We start from the raw sequence: 27,069 nt of genomic DNA, 5'->3' as shown, positions 1-27,069 counted from the left end.
GGATTTCTTGGACTATTCCGGGGTGGCTCGGCACCAAAAGGATGGTGCCATGTCATTGTGGAACAACAGAACAGTTCTTCACTAACCAAGTATAGCAGTTGGGTGGTGGCACACACGTTCAACAATAGTTGGTGAAAGCAACACACCAGCTAAGCTGAAGACACACTCTATCTATCTTCAGCACTGTCTGGACATCCACACAATTTCCAGCGGCACACAGGTCCTTGTTGGCATTTACTAGGTACATTCCACAATGATCCACTTAGGACCATGCTTGCATGACTGCTCTTCACGACCGATTTTCTTCACAGCTGCAATCTTCTAATTATCTAACGCACACTGTGTGCTGTTCTCTGATTGTCCAGTAGTGGTCAGGTGTGCAGTGCTGGCCAATCAGAGAGCAGGTGTAGTCTAACACTATCAATGCACTGTGTGGATTAGGTCAGCCTAGTTGGAAGATTGTGTCTACCATCTTGGAAGACCAAAAACAGGACCCAGAACCTATGAGTTAGAGGGACAACAGAAGAGAGGAACAACTAACTTGCCCTCTGGTCACTAGACAGAATTTTGTTCTGGGACCAAAGCATTACTTTAAGGGGATGTTCTAATCTTGGCTTTTCTTGGCCAAGATAAAAAAAAACTTGGAAGCCCTGTTCCTATCATCGTTCAGAAAGAGCCGAGCGCTTTGTGCAGCGCTGTTTCCGTAGCTCTCATTGAAGTGAATGGGAGCTACGGAAACAGCACTGCAATAAGCGCTCTGAATCTTCCGTAGGCTCCGGCCGGGTGACTGCTTACCATAGCAGCGGTTTCCCATCTTGACTATGAAAAGCCAAAATGTGAATACCCTTCTAACATTTACAGCGTAAGGGGATTATGGCTCAGGATGCCTGTCCATGCTCTCACCTAGTATGAGTGCTAAATAGTCGGTAGACCTGTTATGCAGACCCTAACTCATACACATCAGGTCAACATATCGACATCACATCTATATGGATTTGTCTTAAATAAATAACCCATCACCTCTTAAGTAACGGACCCCAAGACCTATTCTAGCAGTCATGACTTCAATGCATAAAAGTGGCGGACTCTCATCTGTCTGATGATGGATGATGTTTTGACCCCTTTAGAAACCAACATTGTATAACCCAAGAAAAATGTTGCATTCCTAAGGCTGTGAAGTAACGCAGGCAGGAATGGCCGCGCTCCAGCTTAATGTCGCAGATTGTTTGAAAACTTCAATTTGTCCTTAAAGGCAGATTATTGCATTTCACAAGTTTTTGGCAATAATCGCTGTGTTTGTATAAAGAAATGCCGGAATGTCTGAGGAGCGAGGCGATATCCCACTAGGGGAGAGAATGCAGCACAGAGTGAGGGTGCAGATGGGAGCAGTCAGCAATTTAAGGAGATAGCTGTCCTGATTGGTAATCATGATGATCTCAGTGGTGGGTGTTTACTAACAAGGTGCAGAAGACCAAAGAGTCGTTGGTTTTACCTATGTTGTACCAAATTGAGGATGTTCACTGAACTTAAAGGGATTTTCTGACTTTTTGCTATCCCTCTCACGAATAAAATGGAGAACTGAACTGAACCGTGGAGATTTGACTTTTGCTCCTTTAACTTCCTCAGAACATTGTGTGCTCTTTGTGGGTCTTTAGATTGATCATGTCTAATTGTTAATTAGTTGTCATGGGCTATTAATAAAGAGGTTGTCCACCTTGTCACTATTGATGATCTATCCTTAAGATAGGTTGATCGGCTAAGGTCTGCCTCTTGGGACTCCTGCCAATCAGCTGTTCACCGGGTAGCTGCCCAGGTATATACAGCAGAGAGCAGACAGCTCTGTACACATTGCAGTGGCCTGGGTAAGTATTGCTGACAGCGTTCTTACTTGATCCAGTACCTGCAATATCAACTATTGCAATGTGTACAAAGCTGTCAGCTTCGGGCTCCATCCTTACTGACAGGGGTTAGGCACACAGCTAATTAACGGGGGCCCTACGCCACGGACTCACATCAATCAACTAATCACAACCTATCCTGAGGATGGGTCATCAAGAGTAAAGAGGCGGAAAACCCCTTTAAAGTCCAGTTCTGACAGTTTTCAAGATCTCTGCTTACTGTCTGAGGTTGAATAAGCAATTCATCATGGGGGTTCATGAACAGATTCTCAGCACCCATGAAAATAGTCAATGCATCTAATATTGATAGAGCCCCTTTATTTTAAGGAGCCCCATTGCATCCTGTATAGTATGTACACCCCAGGATATGAAAACTGCTGATGCATTGCTGTGTAAGTAGGCAGGTATGTCATTCAGACATCTGACCTTCCAAATCAATATCTTCAGTGTCAGGGGCATAACTATGACGTATAGCGTGAATTGGTTGGCTGTATCTAAAATAGGGGTGGGGAGTTGGAAGGAATCGGAAGTAGAAGAGAGAGTGTAGCTTTTCTGTAGAAAGAGGGTAAAAGGAGTCTCTCAAGAATTGTGCTACAGTGTTGTAGTAGCCAACCTATGGACATTGCCCTTTGGATAGGATGTAGGCCAATTGGGGAAAGTAAGGAAGCTTCGAAGCCAGATGGCAAGTAGTTTCTCCGTTCCCGCCTTTCTGACTACTGTGAACCCATGTTAACAGGTCTTGAACAAAATAACTCCTGGTCTACTGGGTACAGGACTCTTATTTTTAAGCTGCTTTCATAGATGTTTGGACTGCCCAAAGAGAGTGAGTTATCCTAAACTACCGGGTCACAACTTCTTGTTCTGCTGTTAATAAAAAATAGTTTGTTAAGCAATGGCCAAATCTTATACCAGCTATCCATGGAGCCTCCGGTCAGGGGCCACCAATCAGGCCTACTTAAAACTCAATCTTCACCCAAACCCGTGTGGCCGGAACTGGGCCAAGAGTCGCTGATGGTGAATCCCTTGGGTTATACTTGCCATCCATTGAGCAGCGGACACCAATCAGACCTACTTCAAAACCCGACCCTCATCCAAACCAGTGTGGCTAGAACTGGACCGTGAGTCCCTGGTGATGCAGATGCATATATTTAACGTATGCAGAACAAGGGACCATGACCTGCTTAGCCATGCTCGGCCTAGCTCTTCCTGACACAGAACCAGTCTGATATCAGCGGGGCTGACACTAACCCAGATGACCAGTAGAGCACAGGAGCTACGGCCTGCTGTCCCTTACAACTATAATAGGCACATAGGGTGTGGGAACACCCAGGCCCTGGAGCCCTACACGGACCATAAGGTCTCTCTTCCACAGATGGGGAGATCAGTACTATATATTAAAGAGTATAGTTGGGGACCCTGTTACCAATTTTGGGGGCCAACAGCTTCAAGTTACTCCTCTGTCCAGGGTTAATGTTTTTAGGCTGTGGCAGGAAACCAGGGGCCACACAAATGAATCTGATTGTACCCTGGTAAAGAATGCATGGACCCCAACTCTGCACAACATCTAGATCTAGTCCAGGCTTGTGTCAGGATGAACTTTGGTAGCCATAGTTTATATAAACTTCTCACAAATTACTGTTGGCAATGCACCATGTTCGCACTGGAGAAAAGGTTACGAGGGTTATTAATACAACAGAAGAACATTCCTTGACAAACACAGTATCATTCGTTAACATTAACCTGTCTGCAACTTTTCCCATTTGCTAAAAGTGGAGCAGACATCACACAGACACGATAAACTTTTCAACTTCAGAGGTGACAGTGACAAATAACACGAATCACAACCTGGGAAAGTGGTGTCAACCGGTGCTGGAACAGAACAGTGAAGTTTGTCAATACCAGCGAACAAGATGGTAAATCAGCAGATGTCTATGTGATTATGCATCCCAGCCCTGTGAGCATCTCAACTCTTCATTCATTGTCTTATGTCCCAAGAGTTAGGGAAACCTGTACAAGCAGCAAGTATTAACATGCATGTAGAAAGGACACTTTGTCTGTGACTGTCCTAGTTAGAGGGGTTTTCCACCTGACTAGTAAAAGTGGCCATATTTTGGTAAATCGGGATTAAGGTCACTGCCAAAGTTTTGTTATTATGTCTTATTTACTTACAGGAATATTACAGCGGGTTTACAAGACTAAGATAGGTCCTCAATAGCTGATTTGTGGGGGGGTTCTACTCAGGATGAGCTGTTTGAAGTGGCTGCAGCACTCACCAGGTACAGCGCTGTTGTATAGCGGCCGTGCCTGATATAGAAGCTTATTCCCATTTGTTTGAATGAGACTAAGTTTCTTTCATGCCATGTTGCAGCGTCCCGTAGGGTGACTCTTGACACAGGGCATACGTTGAGGAGCTGGGAGGGTAGAGTGGTCACTTGTCACGGTGGCACTTACCAGGCTCCCTCCTGGAGGGACACATGTAGCCTCGGCCAGAGCAGCGCTGGGCCTCTTACGGACACCCCTAGGAGAGGGATGGCCAATAAACATAAGAACAGGAATACAGGTTGTCACGTGACGCCACCATTCATTTACTCACCGGAATGACCCTTGGTGGTAAATAAAGGAGCCGCAGACTGTGTAACATACGTCAGGTCCCTGGGAACGGTCAGGGCCTGGCAAAACTTTACTTCAAACTTTATCAGGATACACTCAAGAATACACTGGTGCAGGTAAACAGAAGGTTAGAGGTCAGGGAGGAAACACAGTAGGACACCGGTCCTGCGGTCGCAGTTATCTGCTAGAAACTGCTCCTGGATGAGGAACTCTCAAGAGAAGGATAGGGTAGGGTCAGTCCACAGACACTCTCACAGAACAGTACCTCTGCACGGTGGTCTTAGCCATCTCTTCTTACTCACTCTCAATCTCTCTCTTACTTGTCCTCACTCACTGTTGGCCCCTGACATCGGGGTACTCAGGAAACCTCTCTTCTTCTTCCATTCTTCACCGCATGAGTTGAAGGTACCCCCATGTGGCTGGCACTCTCCCTCAGCAACCCAGAAGAACAGAACCAGCAGAGGAACTCTCTTCCCACTCTCAGACACTCATACTTATCATCTCTCACATGCCACATGACAGGACATAAATTGATAGATTTGCAAGCATCTCCCAGTCTCATGCAAACATTAACCTCTCGCTTGCTGCAGCTGTGCAATACACATAACAAAATTACTAGACAACTTTGCACAGTGCATCTACAAAAGACATGACATGTATGGCATTTATGGAGGGCCAGGAATATAGATTCTGGGCCACTACAATGTGACCAAAAAATATAATGTTAACAGGCTTAACAGGAAGCCACAGCACTAGAGATGAGCGAGCATACTCGCTAAGGACAATTACTCGAGGGAGTATTGTCCTTAGCGAGTACCTGCCCGCTAGGAAAAATAGACTCGGGTGCCAGCGGGGGTGAGCGGTGAGTTGCGGGAGTGAGCAGTGGGGAGTGGGGGGTAGAGAGGAAGAGAGAGAGATCTTCCCTCCGTTCCCCCCCCCCCCCCCCCCCCCCGCCGGCACCCGAATCTTTTCTTCCGAGCGGGCAGGTACTCGCTAAGGACAATGCTCGCTCGAGTAATTGTCCATAGCGAGTATGCTCGCTCATCTCTAGACAGCACACATATGAGCGCTGCATCCTCTTCAAACAGCTGAACAGTGGGAGTCGCAAGTGTTAAACCCCTACTGATTTGATATGGATGATCTTGAGAACAGGTCAGTAGACGGGTTTTACCAAGATCCCAAGTTATCCCCATCCACAGGATAGGGAATGACTTTATGATCATAGAATGGTAGAGTTGGAAGGGACCTCCAGGGTCATCGGGTCCAACCCCCTGCTCAGTGCAGGATCACTAAATCATCCCAGACAGATATTTGTACAGCCTTTGTTTGAGCACTTCCATTGAAGGAGAACTCCCCACCTCCTGTGGTAACCTGTTCCACTCATTGATCCCCCTCACTGTCTAATATCTAATCTGTGTCTCCTCCCTTTCAGTTTCATCCCATTGCTTCTAGTCTTTCTTTGTGCAGATGAGAATAGGGCTGATCCCTCTGCACTGTGACAGCCCTTCAGATATTTGTAGACCGCTATTAAGTCTCCTCAGCCTTCTCTTTTGCAAGCTAAACATTCCCAGATCCTTTAACTGTTCTTTATAGGACATGATTTGCAGACCGCTCACCATCTTGGTAAGTCTTCTCTGAACTTGCTCCAGTTTGTCTTTGTCTTTTTTAAAGTGGGGTGCCCAGAACTGGACACAGTATTCCAGATGAAGTCTGACTAAGGAAGAGTAGAGGAGGATAATTACTTCATATAATCTAGACTCTATGTTTCTCTTAATACATCCCAGAATTGTGTTTGCCTTTTTGGCTGTTGCATCACACTGTTGACTCATGTTCAGTCTATCATCTATTAGTATACCCAAGTCTTTTTCACATGTGCTGCTGTTTAGCCCAATTCCTCTCATTCTGTATGTGCTTTTTTTATTTTTCTTGCCCAAATGTAGTACTTTGCATTTCTCCTCGTTAAATACCATTCTGTTAGTCACCATCCACTTTGGACCAGTATGGTCCAACCACTGGGACCCCCACGGATCCCAAGAACAGGGGTCCTGACAATGGCCACATGAATGGACAGGAGTTTGCACAGTACAATCGCTTGGAAATCTCCAGCGTTGTCATTGAAATTGATAGAGTGGCAGCGCACATGCGTGAACTCTGCTGTATTCATACAGGGATCGTTGGGAATCCTATTCTTGGGATCAGTTGGAATTCTACCAATCATGAACTTATCTCCTATCCATAGCATAGCACATAGCTTTAGATTTTGGTACAACCTCTTTAATATCTGAGTCTCATAAAACACCTTTAACAGTTCGTAGTTTAATTGTTCAGGTCCTTTTGGCAAAAGAGGTGCCGCCACATAAGTTGTCACTATTGAATTATCCTTTCAGAGACTGTTTTAAAATTGTCACTTTGTTAATACTTGAAGAGGTGGATAAAGTTTTAGATATATCATCAGTTTCTAAGAGCATAGTTCAAAACTGACAACCAATATGGCTGCACTTCTTGCTGCCACAATGAAATAAGAAAATGTTAAAAACTCTGTAAGTAAATAAAACATGACTTTTATCCTTTGGCTGCTGCTCTGACTGCGGATGTGTTAGTAAATTACACATTTTATGGCTTGCATCAAGGTCTTCTTTTAAGAAGACCTATCAGCTAAACCTGCCGATCAGTTTTATTTTAACAATCAATACAATTAATAGTCCCCCCAAAATGTCCCTGACTCCCTGTAGGATGAGGGTCCAAACTTCTGACCCAGGGTCCAAACTCAGATCCAGGCATGCTCTGCACCCCCCCCCCCCCCCCCCCAAGTACCCATGGTGCCAAACACTGTAGGAATGTGAGATCTCGCCATTTATCACAAGATTTCACTTTTTGACTAAAACAGTGCTATTTACTGCCTTAAAGGGGCACTAACTTTTTTAGACAACTTCTGCTCATCTACTGGCCTGTGTTAATCTCATCATTCTTGTAATTTGCATGCCTTAAAATAGTTATGGCTTTACCACTGTAAATCACATTGAAATGGCTGCCACTAGTGGTTTCCCTTGCAGCTTCTCTGCAATCCATTGTTTGTTGTTATCTACAGAGCTGCTGTAGTAACAAAGACACAGGGATGTTTCCTCAGCTGCTCCCCACATTGTTATCTTCACAGATACACTCCCACCCAGAGGCTGCACGCTGACAGAGCCGCAGACACTGTGTTAACAATCTCTGCTTTTCCTAGGGGTGGGAGTGTGTGTACACTCATTATATTGGGTTTACACATCATTTGGCCAGAGTACCTGAATCATCCTGGGAAAGCAGAGGGGTAGGCATTCAGTAACTGAACCCCTGCTGATTTAGCCAAAGACAATGAAATGCAGCATGGGAAGTGAGGGCAAGAAAGTCAGGCAGTGAACTACTGGCAGTACGCTAGGCTTGTTACATGCCCCTCCTTGAGAGTAGATTGCAAACAGCAGAAAAATAGGCAAGACCACCTGAAAATCAGAACTTACAGGCATGAAACATGGTGCAAATAGCAGCAAATGAGCGGGTAAGGAGAACCTGATGTAGTTTAGAAAGTTTGTTGAAAACTCGGGTACACTTTCATAAAGCAGCAATCAATTAATAAGCATTACAGGGGTGTGCTGGGACTAGACTACTGATGATCTATCCTCAGGATAGGTCATCTATATTAGATCAGTGGGGGTCAGTTGGAATGGCAGCCACGCGATGCAAGTTGTGCCTCCTAACCTCAGTAGTGTGTTAAAGCGAGCTGCGTTAGCTCTGCTACATCTGTACCTCCCCTTCATTTTATCCCAGAACAGAGGATCGCGTTAAACAGACATGATCCAAAAATAGTAGAAAAGGCCCCAAAAGATATAAAAACAGAATGTGATTTCTAGTGCGGATTAACCCTTTCATGACCAAGGTTTCGTTGACGCTCCTGTGTCCAGCTCACATTCTGCAGTTCTGGCATTCCCACGCTCAAAGAATCATAACTTTTGTATTTTTCTGTAGATAGGGCTGTGTGAGGGCTGATTTTTGTGAGACGACCTGTAGTTACTATTGGCACCATGTTGGGGTTCATACTAAATTTTATTGCTTTTTATTCCATTTTTTCTGGCATTGCAGTTTTTTATGACAATGTTCACTATGCGGGATTAATAATGTGATATTTTAATAAATTGGACTTTTATAGACACTCTTATACCATTTTTTCGATGCTACAGCTGGGAAAAGTTTTTTTTTTAACCTTTTAATATTTTTTATTGTTTGCAATAATTAAAAATCTTGATTTTTGTTGTTTTTTTTTTTAACTTTTTTTAATCCCCATAGGGGACTTGAACTTGTGATCACTTATATAGTATAATGCATTATACTGTATTACAGGCTGCCTTTTAAAGACATGCCATAGGCATGTTTTAATAGACAAACAATCATGGCAGCCCTGGTGGCCTTCAGGAGGCTCTAAGCTGCCATGACAGCCGAATGCCAAGCCCACAATCTTATTGCAGTGGAGCCATGTGGGATATTTAAATTTAAAGGTTAACAGCCGTAATCTGAATTATCGCTAATCGCAGCTGTAGCAAGTGGGTGTTAGCTGTCAAAGACAGCTGATACCTGCCATGTATGTAGGCTTCTTGAGCCTGCTGCATACACAGCATATGCTGTGGATTTCGATATTCATCCTGACTGCAATCGGGTATGTGCAGTTAGGACGTATATAGCCATGTGTGTGTGTCTGTAAGGGGTTAATCAATTTACGTCAGCAAGTAATCTATGAATTTTCAAAGAGCCAGTGACATCATCCTGGTATCAGGCACTGTGGCTCACATCCTGATGATGTCACCTGTTCCTAGTGAACACTCTGGGTATTGTCGCAGCATCAAAATTATTAGTATAAAGTGAAGGTTTTAGGAAGCATCTGGAAAATAAATATCCCAAATTTCTTTTTACTTTAGTTGGAAACTTTCTTTTAAGGAAATACGAAAGCCAGAAGGAAGAATGGAGACATCCTGTGCGCCGTGTACCTGTAATAATACACACTAGCAGAAGAGAGGGGTTAAAGGGGTTGTCCCGCGGCAGCAAGTGGGTCTATACACTTCTGTATGGCCATATTAATGCACTTTGTAATATACATTGTGCATTAATTATGAGCCATACAGAAGTTATAAAAAGTTTTTTACTTACCTGCTCCGTTGCTGGCGTCCTCGTCTCCATGGTGCCGACTAATTTTCGCCCTCCGATGGCCAAATTAGCCGCGCTTGCGCAGTCCTGGTCTTCTGCTCTCTTCAATGGAGCCGCTCGTGCAGAATGCAGGCTCCGTGTAGCTCCGCCCCGTCACGTGCCGATTCCAGCCAATCAGGAGGCTGGAATCGGCAATGGACCGCACAGAAGAGCTGCGGTCCACGGAGGAAGAGGATTCCGGCGGCCATCTTCACAGGTAAGTATAGAAGTCACCGGAGCGCGGGGATTAAGGTAAGCGCTCCGGTAAGCTTTCTGTACGTCCCTGCATCGGGGTTGTCTCGCGCCGAACGGGGGGGGGGGTTGAAAAAAAAAAAAACCCGTTTCGGCGCGGGACAACCCCTTTAAGTGGTTATGCAAGAAACGCATTTATTGGTCTGACTTCCTGCTTGTCACATCATCGATGTATCCGATTTACTTCGGTCTAAACCCATTTCATCTACTCTGCCAAAATCACATTCTGCCCAGAAAACTTGTTTTCCTGGAACTCTGGAGTTCCCCTTTTTTTTTCATTACGTTTTATGAGCCAAAGCAATGATTACTTAAAGGTTGTGTCTCCGAAACAGAAACTTTCCAGAATTTCAAAGCTTGACATAAAGCCATCGTAAAATTACTCACAACTGTGGATCGACTATTGACAGAAGGGAGAGAATGTTGTAAAGCCATGGAGCTGTGAGAATAGATAGATAGATAGATAGATAGATAGATAGATAGATAGATAGATAGATAGATAGATAGATAGATAGATAGATAGATAGATAGATAGATATGAGATAGATAGATAGATAGATAGATAGATAGATAGAGAGATAGATAGGAGATAGATAGATAGATAGATAGATAGATAGATAGGAGATAGATAGATAGATAGATAGATAGATAGATAGATAGATAGATAGATAGATAGATAGATAGGAGATAGATAGATAGATAGATAGATAGATAGATAGATAGATAGATAGGAGATAGATAGATAGATAGATAGATAGATAGATAGATAGATAGATAGATAGATAGATATGAGACAGATAGATAGATAGATAGATAGATAGATAGATAGATAGATAGATAGATAGATAGATAGGAGATAGATAGATAGATAGATAGATAGATATGATAGAGATATATAGATAGATATGAGATAGATAGATAGATAGATATGAGATAGATAGATAGATAGATAGATATGAGACAGATAGATAGATAGATATGAGATAGATATGAGCTAGATAGATAGATAGATATGAGATAGATAGATAGATAGATATGAGATAGATAGATAGATAGATAGATAGATAGATAGATAGATAGATATGAGATAGATAGATAGATAGATAGATAGATAGATAGATAGACAGATATGAGATAGATATGAGACAGATAGATATAGATATAGATATATATGGTTATGTCCAGCATTCACAAATGGAAAGTCCTCTGATTGTACAGACATCTTTTTTTTTTTTTGGGGGGGGGGGGGGGCAGACAGCCGTGAAGACCTCTTGCGGCCTTGACTTAAAGCTCACCCACCTGCCGCTACCCCCAATGAACATCTCGCTAATTGCCCCACAGTACTAGTGTCCCCTCTGTTGGCCCACGAAGTGATAGTGCCTCCAACTAATAATAATGTCCCCTCAGTAGCCCAAACTAGTAATGGTGCCCCCTCAGTGGCGCCAACAGATACCTCCCCCGACATTGCAGAGGACAGGGAAGAGGCCACCCTATACATCAAATGATGAGACTGAAATGATCAGGTTTGACCGATCTATGTCTCATATGGATGGCCACCCAAAGAATACCATTCCCCCCATATTGCCATTGGAGGTAAGCAGTAGCCTGAAAGTCACAGCTACATCTGCCACCATCGCTACCGCCACTCAGTCTTGACATGATGTCTGAAGTCTCTTTCCCTCCAGGCCATAACTTTAAGGAAACTTATATTCCTCCCAGGGTAAATACCCTAATTGCATCCCCTAACCAGGCAGAATCTTGACACACGTGCCCCTGCCTTCCACGAGACCTTGAAGACCTTCTTCAGAATTTACCAGTGTTGTATTCCTGGCTTTGGGCATTCACTAAAAACAGGAAGAGTCATGTTTAGGGGTTAATCTAGTTCACATTGTCGAGGCTTCTGATTGGTCAAATAATGGGCATAATTGTGCCTATTATCGTACTTCAGCAGTGAGTCCACTTCCAGCTGGCAATGTGTCATACGGCAGATGAATTGGCGGCACATACGGGCATCTGCAGTTTTTACATGGAAGCATTAGTACTATGAAATTACAGTTCATGCACTGAAGGGCCACTTTATTAGAGCCCCATCTAGTAACACGCTGGACTCCTTTGGCCTTCAGAACCGCAGCAATTCATCATGGCATAGAATCCACTAGATGATGACATCGCTCTGCAGGAATATCGGCCCCTGCGGACAGGAAGCTTCTTGTAGTTGCCGCAGATTAGATGGAGGTGCTGGGATGTTCTGACCAACTGACAGGAAGGGGTCAGCGATTCATGCTGCTCGTACAAAATTCTGACCTCCCATCAGCACGGGGCAACAGGAATCTGGTTTGATCTGACCAGGAGATTTTTTTACTGCTCAGTTATACATTTTTGCACTCTTTTACCAACTTGGGTCTTTCCGTTTCTCTTAGCAACGGCGCTGCAAATAATTGTCTGCCCATACGTGTTTAAGAACTATGAGTTGTGCATTCGGACATGTTGGTTGGAGCACCAGCATTGTATTCTGTAGCAATATGCCTGACTGTGCAGCACCTGTTCATTAGAACGATTCTTGACATCCCCCTCTGACCCCTTTTGGTGACATACAGGGAAGCGCCAATCATGGAAGGGCTCTAATGAAGTGGCCAATCAGTGTACCGTCGTTACAAGTCATCCGCTACAATGCTGTACTGTGTATAGGCACCCTACAGCTATCTTAGACTTTAACACCGTCCTATCCGCTGAGAGCAACGTATTGCACTGTTCATCCTGAGCTTGCTGCTTCACGAATGCGATGCCAAAACTAAACAACTGCCAAAAATACTGTCGCACCAGGAGAAATTAATTAGTAATTTAGGGACTTGGTGTAATGATGAAGCGATTGTTAACCATGGCGATTACGGTAAAGCACTCCCAGCTATTAGCTAGGCATCCACATGGTGCAGATGCCAAGAGGCACATACCATGGCAGAATATGCACGAGTTTCCATAGAACTTTTCACTGGCAGGAGGTGTCTGTAGTTAAAATATCAAGGGCATGAGTCGGGTCTTAAAATCCCAGGATTACTAGCATGGATGTGTCATCCCCTGACAAGAGTCAATTAGAATTAGCAGTGACTAATAAAAGGAGCCCTGAAGTTGACCTGGAAACTAATCTTAGCCTTTCGATTGTAAAAGGATAAGAATGTTATCTGTGCGCATACATCAGATATTCTAGATGTAGAGATAACAGATGTTGTGGTGGAAATAGGACAGTCATCTCCCTCCTCTATGCACAGTTGTCCGGGTTCTGATGGCTCCTGGCAGAAGGTCAACATTCAATGCTTGTTCCTTCATTCCAGTTACCTCCTGCCGTGTTGAATCCGTGACGTGTGGTTGGCAATGGCACTAGATCAATTCAATCCCAACCTTCTTCTCCTACAACATGACATGACCACAGAGCACGATTAAAATGCTACTGTAATTACTCATCTCTGCGGTCCAGTGTAGATAGAATTTAGGGCTAGATCAACATTGGTGGAGGGCCAAGGTGGTCCTGGCATGGGTGGCACAAAGAAGGGGTGAGCGCTGGATGAGTCTGTGGCATGGTATTGCAGAAGTACAGGGTGATTCAAAAGCCTGGGCCATTCTGAACGAAAAGAGATACGAGTAGGGAACTGAGTAGAACATTTATGTGGGTGCAGGAAAACGTCTTGGCACTATGGTGGAGCCTGTTGGCCATGTTGATGGCAGCCATTTAGGATTCAGCCCAAGAAACTTTAGAGGAAAGGGAATCATGAGATACATCAGAAATTGGGACGGTCATTTTCAAGTTCGGGATAATGTCATTATATTGAATTATGTGGTATGGAAAACACTAGTTGCAGGAATTCACAGAAACAGGTAGTGTCAAACCGAGAACTGGTTGTCACTAGAGATGAGCGAGCATACTCGCTAAGGCAAACTACTCGAGCGAGTAGTGCCTTATGCGAGTACCTGCCCGCTCGTCTCTAAAGATTTGGGTGTCGGCGGGGGAGAGCGGTGAGAGTGAGATCTCCCCTCCGTTCCTCCTCGCTCTCCCCCGCCGCTCCCCGCCCCCCACCGGCACCCGAATCTTTAGAGACGAGCGGGCAGGTACTCGCATAAGGCCCTACTCGCTCATCTCTAGTTGTCACTGTTTCTGATCCCCAGGTGCCATCAGCTATGTTAGTTGTTTTCACTAAGAGCCCTCAGAAAAGCATTGGGAGCCTGGCATTGGAGAATAGTATGAGTCAATCAACTGCCGTAAGGATCAGCAAGACACATGGGTGGCAACCACACAAACTATCAGTTCTCAGTTTTACCTGGACATTATCAGTTTTCCTTAATTTCTGAATCGGTTTCCTAACCGTTCTTCCTGGGTTTCTTGATTGAAAGCCTTGGTAATCTCACATGAACTTCTCTCACTAACCGTAGGGATGCATGGATGATCTCAGGTCTGTCATGAATTGTTAATGGCATCTACTGGTGCCGGAAAAGACATGTAATTAATGTTTTCCGTACCTTGTATTTCACCATAAAGGCTGATTTACACGCAACGATTATCACTCGAAATTCGTCCAAGTGACAGCTTTTGACTGATAGCTGTTGCGTGTAAATGTGTGCCCATCGTGCACTTACCACGCACTCTTCGTCCATCTCTGAGTTCAGCTCAGCGTAAAATCCGTTGTCCCTGGTATACGGGACCACATGCTGTGTTCTCCGTGGGCAGCGCTGATAGCATTGTATGCAGCCGGCAGCCCTGGGAGAACAATAGTGATGTATTTAGAGAACAGACCACCCGCTGTTCCCTAAATACATTAAATGCAAATGCAATTAAAAATTGAGAATTTTGGTTTTGTCGATCAGGACATTTTCCCTCCCTGCATCGGTCCCTGTAATTGCAGCATATCCTCCTGTAGAAGAGACCTAGTGTCATCCAGCTTGTGGTCCTCAGAGCACTTCCTGTTTTGCCCATGCAGGACTTATCCTACCTACACAGCTATAAATATAATATCCTAAAGGACCAAAATAAGAATAATACAAATCTGACAAAACACAGATGGGCAAAGCGATATACGTTATCAGTGCAAATGCGAACAACAGAAAATGGCAAATAAAAACATAAATACAGGGAATAAAGGTAAACGAGCCCCGACCTCTCAAATTAATACGGAATAGTGCGGAATTTGAAAGGTAAAAAAACGTATTCATGCGCAACTACACTCCGTAGCAGTGAGCGTAGGTGTGCATACACCCGTGTGAAGCCCTTAGATCATTGGCAGAACAGAGAGCACTGCATGTCTGTTAGACAAAGATAAGAGAGCAGATATAGGGCGGTGCAGCACTGTGGAGAGCTCTATGGGCGAACTTACACTGTATTCCATAATAGATGGACAACCAGTGCAGTGATTGGCACAGGGTGGAGGCATTGGTGTAGTGACTGGCACAGGGTGGAGGCATCACTATAGGGACTGGCACAGGGTGGAGGCATCAGTGTAGTAACTGGCACAGAGTGGAGGCATCGGTGTAGTGGCTGACACAGAGTGGAGGCATTGGTGTAGTGACTGGCACAGGGTGAAGGCATCAGTGTAGTGACTGGCACAGGGTGAAGGCATTGGTGTAGTGACTGGCACAGGGTGGAGGCATCAGTGTAGTGACTGGCACAGGGTAAAGGCATTGGTGTAGTGACTGGCACAGGGTGAAGGCATCAGTGTAGTAACTGGCACAGAGTGGAGGCATCGGTGTAGTGGCTGACACAGGGTGGAGGCATCGGTGTAGTGGCTGACACAAGATGCAGGTATGGGTGAAGGACATAAAGATGATCTTGACATATCATGGTTGTTATACTTTACATCAATATTTTGCACAAAATATTCCATTCCATGATATCTCTGATTATTTAAAACTCGTCTTAGAAAAGTCAATTTTTACAAACTCTTTCCAAAACTGGCGGTGCACAAAATGGGCAGCACAGTGGTAATTTAGCGCTGTTTCCTTGCAGCTCTGGAGTCTTAGGTTTGAATCTGATCAATGATAACATTTACACAGAGTTTATATGATCTCCCTGTTTTTGGGTGGGGCTTCCGACACTAAAAAATAATGGGCACATGGAAATAGGGACAGGGGCCAATGTGACTGATGACAATCCCCTGTATAGCTGTTGAATACTCTATGTTGGCACTATATACATGAATAAGAAACAGTAAATACTCTAAAAACCATTATTAATTTGGGACATGCCTCCTGGCTCTCCACCTGACTACGTAACCCGCTTCATCCATTTGTATTGCAAACCAAGACCTCCTGTTGCTGACTGCTGGCTCTCCAACTGACTACATAACCTGCCTCATCCATTTGTACTGCAAACCAAGACCTCCTGTTGCTGACTGCTGGCTCTCCACCTGACTACATAACCCGCCTCATCCATTTGTACTGCAAACCAAGACCTCCTGTTGCTGACTCCTGGCTCTCCACCTGACTACTCCCGCAGCTCCTATCCAGCGCCGGTAAGACACTACATATGCAGTTATCCGCTCCTTATGCGTGCTCTTCCAATCCTAGAGTACATGTTTATGAGATATCTAAAGTCTATACTAGCTCGAGAAACCCTTACTGAGCACATACAAATCTTCCTTTGCTAACTTCTTGATGTCTTGCTTGAAAAAGTAAACATTTTTTTTAAATCACGTGATTTAAAAACTTAAAAACTGCGACAAAACAAGCGTTTGTTCATATACACGGATCGGAGACAAATAATAAACAAATTCACACATCCAGCGAAGAGCCCGTGCCAATAAATACAGAGGAGGTACCAGGACGGACGTCTGAAGTACGCAGTGCAGACAGCACGATCCACTGTGATACCCCACAAGCCTTCCTGGGCCTGGCGACTGCGTGTTTGCATAATGCAAGAGCATCAAGTGGCTTCTGCTTGTAATCCGGGATGTTGCTGCCTTCATTTTCCGTGAGCTGCGCCTCCGAGCCTCGTATTGGTGAGGTTCCTGCACTGGCACTGGTAAATCGTTACATTCATGTATAAATTGTTTTCTCTGGCGAGACACACTGTCTTATGTGTACTAAAAATATGTTTGCTTGTGGGTTATGTGAATCGGGGCCAGGAAAAAGTAGGACGACCATTGCTTTCTTGCTATGGTAACTAAAATCAAGCTGAGTTTGTTAAACCAGAAGATGCCGTCAGGGGCTGGATCGGCATTTTTTTTTTTCATAAAGTGAAGGCTAAAACTTTAGTATCTGCTGCTACAGAGAATTAAGATGGCAGGAGGTTTAGAAAAAAAGTTTTAAGGGGATCTGTCATCATGCCCTCCAAATCACTACAACTTTTGGTAGAGCACTAAGGCAAATGCAGAGAAAGAACTGTCGCTATTCACACCCTCATCATTCCAGAGAAAATAAGGTTTAATCCGATATGCAAATGAGCTTTCAAGTGCTATAGAGGCTTTCGTAATAGCGTCGAGTGCCCTGGGGGCTTTTGCAATAGCGTTTTAAGTCCTCTGGGGGCCTTTGCAATAGTGCCAAGTGCCCTGGGGGCTTTTGCAATAGCGTCAAGTCCCCTGGGGGCTTTTGCAATAGTGCCAAGTGCCCTGGGGGCTTTCGCAATAGCGTCAGGTGCCCTGGGGGCATTTGCAATAGTACCAAGTGCCCTGGGGGCTTTTGCAATAGCATCAAGTCCCCTGGGGGCTTTTGCAATAGTGCCAAGTGCCCTGGGGGCCTTTGCAATAGCGTCAAGTGCCCTGGGGGCTTTCGCAATAGCGTCAAGTCCCCTGGGGGCTTTTGCAATAGCGTCAAGTCCCCTGGGGGCTTTTGCAATAGTGCCAAGTCCCCTGGGGGCTTTTGCAATAGTGTCAGGTGCCCTGGGGGCTTTTGCAATAGTGCCAAGTGCCCTGGGGGCTTTTGCAATAGCGTCAAGTCCCCTGGGGGCTTTTGCAATAGTGCCAAGTGCCCTGGGGGCTTTTGCAATAGCGTCAGGTGCCCTGGGGGCTATTGCAATAGCGTCAAGTGTCCTGGGGGCTTTTGCAATAGCGTTAAGTCCCCTGGGGGCTTTCGCAATAGCGTCAAGTCCCCTGGGGACTTTTTCAATAGTGCCAAGTGCCCTGGGGGCTTTCACAATAGCCCCAAGTGCCCTAGGAGCTTTTCCAAAAGCGTCAAGAGCACTGAAGGCTTTGCCAATAGTGCCAAGTGCCTTGGGGGCTTTTCCAATAGCGCAAAGTGCTCCTGAGGTGTTCCCAGTATAGCCAAGTGCTGTGGATCTAACCATACAGTCCTGACTAGCGCCTCTCCTTTCCCTTGGGTGATAGTGATATTGGTCCCAGATGTACTGCACATGTGCTGGAAACTGTACAGAGCCACACTGCCAGATAGGAAGGACTGTGAAAGTGTTTTGCTGCTAGCTGACTTTTATGGGGGGACACAGAGGGCACACTACAACTTTTAGTGGCATGTGGGAGGTGCTATAATTTTGAGAGGCTGTTCCCAATAGCACCAAGTCCTATGGTTCTTACTTTCATAGTCCCACCTAGCACTTCTACTTTTTCCTAAGGGAGAGTGCTGCAATCGGAAGACCTTCATGATGTCATGTACCTTATCTACCGCACTTGTGCCGTTTGTACCCTCCCTGTCATGGAAAGTGTAGTGACCCAGAGTAGGGTGCCTCCATCATTTGTAAGTCTGTTTGTCTTTAAGCAAGTTTGTTTGTCTCTCTGTCCCATCAGTCAGTTGTCATTGGTGGTTTGGGGAGAATAGGGAGGAGTAAGTAAGTGTGAGAAGAGAGGAGTGTGGTGTGTGTCGTCAGAGAAGGAGGTGCAAGGTAGAGTTCAGAAATCTGTTCTAAAACCTGCAACTTCATGTTGAGAAGTACTAGTAATTTGCCTGTATTGGAAAACCAAATTTGGATTTTGAGTAAAAAGAAAACGGAGTGTCCCCGGTTTTGAAAAGCATTTTGTTTGTCTGTGAACTCATTTATTCATCGCGAGTAACTTATGACTCATATAGGGACACTGGCGTCACGACAATAATCTAGGACTTAATGACATGTTATCAAGTCTGCTAAACTTTTATCTCTCTTGCTAGTGACTGAGCTGGGTTAGGCTTCAGCCTTTGAAGAGGGGAGACGGTAGAGCCACTGTGAACCGCTGCCATCTTGTACCCCGCCGTCTCCTCAGATGAAGACCTGGTTCTTGGTCCTTGCAGAAAGCTTGTTCACAGACAACTGCACTGCAAATGAATAGTGTATGCTTGATATTTCTGTGCAGAGATATGTAACTGACGCCATGAACTTCTTCTGATTGCACTCAAAGAAAAGGTAGGAGGGCATTGAGTGGAACAATGCAGAACCAGAGAACTTAGTGCTTTTAGGAGCTCCTCCTCTGTGGCTCTCAATATTATGGTACCCTTCCATGTCCCTAAAAGTTGTAGTGCATATTCTTCCCCCCCCTCCCCCTAAAGTCCAGCATTGCAGCTTTATCGCTCCACTTAGCAGCATCTTAAAGTTCTGTGGCTTGTGGCAAAAATCTATTCTCTTAACTTTTTAGACCACTGTCTTGATTTAGCCATATTTCTAACATGATGGTCAGGGAAAAGGGAGAGGTGCCTGGTGGCACGATGCAGCAAGAACTAGAATCATAGAATGGTAGAGTTGGAAGGGACCTCCAGGGTCATCGGGTCCAACCCCCTGCTCAGTGCAGGATTCATTAAATCATCCCAGACAAATATTTGTCCAGCCTTTGAACAATTCCATTGAAGGAGAACTCACCACCTCCCATGGCAGCCTGTTCCACTCATTGATCACCCTCACTGTCAGAAAGTTTTTTCCAATATCTAATTTGTGTCTCCTCCCTTTCAGTTTCATCCCATTGCTTCTAGTCTTTTCTTGTGCAGATGAGAATAGGGTTGATCCCTCTGCACTGTGACAGCCCATAGAAGTCAGGCTCACAGGCCTCCAACTAGAGCACTTGGAGCTTTTAGGAGCATCTCCTCTTTGGCCCTCAAATCAATAGTATCTTCTCTGTAGGCCTCAAGCCAAGGTTACAGTGCTCCAAAAAGTTATAGTGCACCACTTTGACCCCTCGATAATATTCAGCAAGTAGCAGGATACTTTCTAAAGACCCATTTAGATGGAGCGACGATCGCTCAAAAATCGCTAAAAGGCAATCATCGTTGCGTCTAAACGCGCGGCCAAACGATGACTTTCTACCAATTTTTGAGCGATCATCGCTTCATGTAAATGGGCCTTAACTCAAAATTTCATTCTAACTAACTGCCCATCTCTCCTGCTGTCTAGAGCATTAGCGTATTAGATAGTGCTGCCCACCCAGGAAGTCAGCAGTGGAACGAGGGGTGTAGCTATTCGGCTCCAGGCCCCTGTGGCTCTTTTTGAAAGGTGAGACGACTCCTTTAAATAATATGACAGCATACAGAAGTTCTCATAACAGGATATATGTGAGAAAAAGAAGTGATTGATTGTAGGGTCAAAAATATTTCTAGATCATAAAAAAACGCCACAGCCAATCCTTCCCTATGGAACAAGTACATTTATCTTCACAGAAAAAGTTAAAGGTGGTCGGTAGGACCTTTATATTACTAGTCTATTCTTAGGATAGTCTGTACTTTAAAGTCTGAACTTCAGGACCCATAAGTTAAATCAGCTGCAGTACCAGATATGGACCAGCAGTTGCCCCTTCATTGTGCTGATCAATGGCGGCTAAAAAGGTTGGAACCCCAAGATGAAACATTGATGTCAGGGATAGGCCATGAAAGTCAAAGTCCTGAATGACCCCTTTAATAAAAGATACTTCAGATTTTAGGTTCCTTCAAATCACATCCTGTTGGTTAATCTTCTAACCTATATGCCTGGGTCCATCAAATTAAAACTCCCTCACACTTTGACGTAACGTCTACTCGGCAACATCTTCTACTTGTAAATACTTGTAAATTTATGCACATTGTGTTAGTATCAAATGTCTCCTGTCTGAGGTTCTTAAGAAGTTCAGAAACAGTTTGGAATAATGATTATACGGTGCCTAAAATTCCTGGCCGGAAAATTACATTTCACATTCTATGGACAACATCTTTATTTGCAAATTTTAACCTTAAGTTAACATGGTCAATAAGGATGCCAGTCTTCTTGGCTGGTTTCTACATTCTACATAAACTGCCCTTACTAAAATGTCAAATCTAAGGCAACTACTCTATTGGTTCTTCTGGATCTCTCAGCAGAGGTTGACACCGTTGCTCCTCTTCAGTATGCTCTATTCGATTGGCTTTCAGGCTTTCTTCTGCTTTTCCTCCTACCTCTCTGATCGCTCCTTCAGTGTATCTTTTGACAACTCTACTTCTCCTCTTCTTCATGCTGTTGCAGTTCCTCAGGGTGTGGTCCTAGGTCCTCTCCTCTTTTCCAAATACACAGCTCCTACTGGATAAACCATGACCACATTCAGCTTTCAGTACCATCTCTAGGCTGATGACACCCAATGATATACCTCTTCCCCAGACATCACCCCTGCACTACTACAAACCAGCAATGATTGTCTGTCCACTGTCTCTAACATAAAGTCCTCTCCTATATCTGACACTGAATCTTTCAAAAACTGAAATTCTTGTGTTTTCACCGTCTATTAACCTACCTAAACCTGATATTTCCATCTCAGAGTGTGGTACCACCATAACTCCTCAGTAGCATACACCTTCGGGTCATATTCGACTTCCCTTCCCTCACTATATTCAATCTCTTGCATGCTCATGCCACCCTCAGCTCGAAAACATCTCTTGAGTCTATCCTTTCTTACTGTGGAAACAGCAAAAACTCTTATTGTTGCCTTGATCCATTTTTGGCTTGATTTCTGCAACTCACTACTGATTGATCTTCCCCTCCTGAATCCATCCTGAATGCAGCAGTCAGGCTTATCTTGTTGTCCTACACCACTGCTTCCACCCTATGCTAGTCATTATACTGATGCCTCCGGCCTGTGCTAGTCAATGCACTGGCTGCCCGTATGCACTAAAGAACATAATGTAAACTTATCACTCTTAGGCCTAATGCACACGGCTGTGACGGGCTCTGCAAGCGGAATACCGCAGCCGAGTCCATCATGGCGCCCCCCCCCCCCCAAAAAAAAACCCAATACGTATCCCCGGACCGGCTGCGCGAAGTCGTGCTACAGCAGAAGTATAGCGTGACAGATGGCTTCCATTGACTGCAATGGAAGCCGTCCGCGCGTATTCCCGCGGCAAATAGGACACAGTGGAATTCCGCAGCGTGTACATTAAGCTATTATGTTCAGGAGAACCTAATAGCTGCGGGGCAACGTCGCAGATTTCCGCGCGTAAAACGCGGCAGAAATCCCGCCGTGGGCATTAGCCCTTATCCATAAAGCTCTCCACAGTGCTGCACTACCTTATATTGCCTCCCCAATCTCTATCTACTGCCCTACCTGTGCTCTGTGTTCTGCTAATGATCTCCGGCTAAAGGCCATTTTCCACAGGCCGATAGTCTTTCAAACAACTGCAATATGGCTGATGCCACTGCTAAAAACTTGCCACCGGCTTGCGGGCTTCAGGATAACTTGAACCAAGTGAGAGCTTTGAATAAAATTACTCGCACCTAATAATCTGTATATCTCTGAAGGAACTGCATTCAAATGGAGCGAATTCTCAGCGGCTTAACGATGGATTTTATGCCGGCTAAAAACCAGCGCTGAACGACAACCGAACGAATAGACCGCCCGCGTTTACACCTGACAATTATCACTCACTTTCGGCCATTTGAATGACTTTTGAGCGATAATCATTGCATGTAAAAGGGCCTTTAGTCCACACTTCTAATGCAGGCCACACATGGTGATTTTGCAATGTGCATATGATTCGGTTGGCACAGACTTCAAAGAAGCAATGGATGCCTATTTTACATAAGATCAAAGCCCACGGTGCTGTATGACTTTATAGGGGTAAGAAAGTGTAGCCCATCTGTACAAAGCATTAGGACAACTGTGGTCTGGGCACACGCCAAGGCTTAACGCTTCTACTTCTAGATCAAAGTCCTGGGGGGTCCTTGCTTTTTTTGTTTCTGTGGAGAGCATATAGCTCTGATGTGGCCGATTACCTGCTGTTAAGCGCATGAGTCAGCAACTACCGTACTATAGTGTGCATATTACACGCAGTGTATTGCGAAATCTCAGTAATGGGCAAGTAATGAGATACTTTACTTTCATCAAGCTTTTTAATTCTCCTTGTCGTAATACAGAGCTAACAGATGACATATCTGTATATAGCATGCCGCTGTATCGAAGGGCTTGTCTCACTAAGATCACCCCTTGCCATATGGCCTATTATAATCCCCCCTGCCCCTGTATGAGCCAAAGGGAAGAGCTACTGAGTGCTACTGAATACTAGTGTCTTGTAGCGGCAAACCTGACTTGTACATATATTATATGGCTGCCTGGAGTGGAAGGTTTCCTTAGCCTCATCATTGTCACGTTCTCTGCTTGCTGTCAGGGAATGCAATCAGTAGTGTTTAGATTAAGAGGCTAACAACCAGTTTAGAACTAATCCTGGTGACAGAGCTGAGGATTTGTTGCAATGTACACTATCCTAATTGGACACCTGAGCGAGGATCAGAAGTAGTATTTATTTCCATATGTTAATACTTAGTAGGGCTCCTTTGGCCCTAATGACATCAGATACCCTCCATGGCATACTTTCTCCTAATGTCTGATACACTTCAGCTGGTGTTTCCCTGAATTCATCCTGCAAATGTCTGGCAAGTTCCTCTCAGAGAAGATGGACGCTATTCATAATTTTTGACCCAATGTTCTAGTTCATCCCAAAGATATTCAGTAGGTTTCAGGTCAGCACTTTGTGTAGTCAGTCCAAGGGTGGAACATCCATATCCTCAAACCAGGACTGGCATTAGCACCTGGCGGAGGGGCAAACAGCAGGCCCCCTGATGGCAGGTCACATGCCTCATGAAGCATGTGACCGCTAGAGCCAATTAACAGTCTAAGTGCTATTGAGACTGGATTGGATGCAGTGATCATGTGCTTAGATGGGCATGTGACTGCTGGGCCTGGAGGTGAGCGGAGACTTGGGGAAAGCCTGCAGCCTGCTTGGCTGAGTATGAGTGGTTGGGGCAATAGTGGAGGGAGGACCTGCTTTAATACCTGTGCACTGCACCCACATGGGTATTAAAACGGCCCTGGTAGTCTGATACCCTGCAATCTGATATTAATGACTTATCCAATGGATAGAATATCCAAGTTCTGGAAAACCACTTTAAAATGACCCTCCAGTTTTTGAACCAAGTTTTGTCCCAAGACAGGAGGGGCTTTATTATCTGCACTTTTTCTTCTCTGCCATTTCTCTGGTCTGGGGTCCCATTTTCAGCTGTCCAAGATTACCGACCTCCAGACTACCTAATTGCCCACCTTGCTTTGGTAATGTTACACTATCAGTGCACTATATCTGTTTTCTGATTGGCCACTGATGCTCATGTGACCAACACTGGCCACTCAGAGAGCAATGCAGAATGTGTATTAGCTAGATAGAAAATTGCAGTGGCCATCTGGGGTAGATGAAAACCGGGACAAGAACCGGCGGTTTGACGTATTTGCGCAACAAGGGCTCCATAGAAGTCTATGGGAGGTGTACAAATACACTCTCAATATTCTGTGCAATTCCTTGGACACATCTATAGAATCCACAGAAGGGTTGTGTCATGTGCACACGTGTGAACTGGTCCTGCATGCGCCAAGAAGTACAGTACTACGCACAGGCATGCGTGCAAATCAACTAATGCATAGCATGAATATATTGTGCTGAGGTCAGCATTTTTGTGCATACGCTCGTGTGAAGCCTTCAGTGCATGAAATATGCAGCGTTTTCACACACCAAGAGCAGATTCAGACGAGCGTGGTTTTTTTCACCCTTATCCGCCCCTTGATAATCATGTTCACATTACAATTTTTTTGCGCACATTGTGGTCGCACGCAAAAAATTAGTACCTGCTCTATTTTTCTGCATATTTGTATGCCAAAGGGCCCATAAAAGTCTATGAGAGATGCGCAATACACTGCACAATTCTGTGAAAAATATAATAATAAACTTTATTTTTATAGCGCCAACATATTCCGCAGCACTTACATAGACAGGGGGGATACAGAAAGACAAAATACAAACATTACAGAACCACGGCTACATAGTAATCAGCTGATGGAAACAATAGGGGTGAGGGTCCTGCTCCAACGAGCTTACATACTACAAGTAATGGGGGGATACAGAAGGTAAAGGGCTGGAGATGTGCACGGTATGGCGAGGTGGGGAGTGAGGGGTGATATACACATAGACAATAGTCAGGCCGTATAGTGGCGGAATCGGTATGACTGCAGGGGGGCGGTTGATGGCGGCTAGCAGGGATTACAGTCAATGGGTTAGGGCAGGGGTGTAACTATAGAGGGTGGAGGGGATGCGGTTGCACCCGGGCCCAGGAACCTTAGGGGCCCATAAGGCCTTTCTTCTCCATATAGGGAGCCCAGTACTATGAATAAAGCATTATAGTTGGGGGCCCTGTTACAGGTTTTGCATTGGGGCCCAGAAGCTTCAAGTTATGCCTCTGTGCAGCATGGTTTAGGTATGGGTACGGGTACAGAAACAGATAGAGGGGGGGGGGGGGCAGCTCACATTTTGCATCAGGGCCCCTGAGCCTTTAGTTTCGCCCCTGGGTCAGGGAGCATGTACATCTGGAGCTCATTAGACGAAATAGCCTTTTAAATCAAGCAGGGGTGGGGGAGTCGCGTGGGCATATAGCCTGCATGCAAAATAAGGACAGGACTATTCACCGATACGCGCGCCAATCATTCTCGTTCATTGCACAAATACGTTGCGCTGAGGTGAGCATATCTGCATATACACTTGCCTCAACCCCCCCTTGTGTGTGAGGCTAATTTCACACGGCGAGCGCAATATCAGGCCATGAAACAATAGTGCGCTCGCCAACGTGTGACGTCCCCACGGATACAAGGCGTTTCTGTATCAAAAACGCCTGGCATCACTTTGGGGCAGCAGGATCGGTAAGTGCTTCCTATTGTTTTCTACGGCAGACCTTGCGACACATCGCACTCGCACGCTGTGCAATGCTTTTGCTGGCCCCACTGACAACAATGGGCGATGTGTTCCGAGGGAACGCCCCAAAGTAGGACACGCTGCGATTTCTTTCCACACCGCATGTAAGGCGCAGAGAACGGGGCCCGCTGATGTCAAGGGGTTCGGTCTCATGATCGAGTTTTGCTCTATCTTCCTGCATATTGTACAGTAAATATGGAAGTCTGTAGAAAGTGCGCAAATTTGTTGCACCCTGCGCAATTCCATGAAAATTAGAACACGTCTGGAGCTCATTAGGCTAATTGGCCTTTTAAATCAGGGCAGGGGGTGTTTTGTGTATCAGAACAGGCCCTGCGTGCGCAAAATGTACCGTACTATGTGCCAACACAACCTCGCTCACTGCACAAATACGTTGCGCTGAGGCGAGCGCATTGGCACTTACGTCCGTGTGAATAAGCCCCGCCGTCATCCTGCAGCACATTTAGCTAATAACATTCCCTTTTCTCGCAGTATTTTCCATTTCTGAGAAGGACTATTCCCCGTAAGGCTTCATATCGCTATCTGATATGTCCGACCGCGCCAAACGTGTTTACAGTTGGAATATTTGTTACCGAGCAACTTGAGGAAAGCACCATAAAAATAGTTGGTCTAATTGCGTGATTAGTGCTCCGCAAACAGCCAGGTAATCCGTTGTCTTCCATTATACTGGAACTCAACCTGTGGAAATGCTACGTCTGTATGTCTTTCCATCCCCCAGAATCCCCGGCGTCCTGCGGTTACCACGGCCAACAAACTGTTTATTTTTCCACGTGTAAACAGTGAGGTTTGGGAAGTCCTGATTCAGGCTTCTGATAGGTGACTCCGGGTCAAATATCTCACTGCCAGGGTTAGTTTGCTGTGTTTAACAGAACTTGTACTTGAACTGAGATGCTTCACGTTTACCGCGAGGAAAGGGGGGTCTAACGGGGACAAGAATACAACACATCGAATCAAGAGTGTGCTACAA

At 45.1% G+C, this 27,069-nt stretch overlaps 1 protein-coding gene across 2 annotated transcripts in view; it reads left to right on the top strand.

Moving 5' to 3' along the window:
- PDGFRB (platelet derived growth factor receptor beta) overlaps positions 1-27,069 on the top strand; it is a 111,545-nt gene that overhangs the window by 1,385 nt on the left and 83,091 nt on the right. The window lies entirely within an intron of this gene.

The sequence above is a fragment of the Eleutherodactylus coqui genome, chromosome 2 (genome assembly GCF_035609145.1).
Source record: "Eleutherodactylus coqui strain aEleCoq1 chromosome 2, aEleCoq1.hap1, whole genome shotgun sequence".
NCBI lineage: Eukaryota > Metazoa > Chordata > Amphibia > Anura > Eleutherodactylidae > Eleutherodactylus > Eleutherodactylus coqui.
This window is presented reverse-complemented; position numbering and strand designations above follow the sequence as displayed.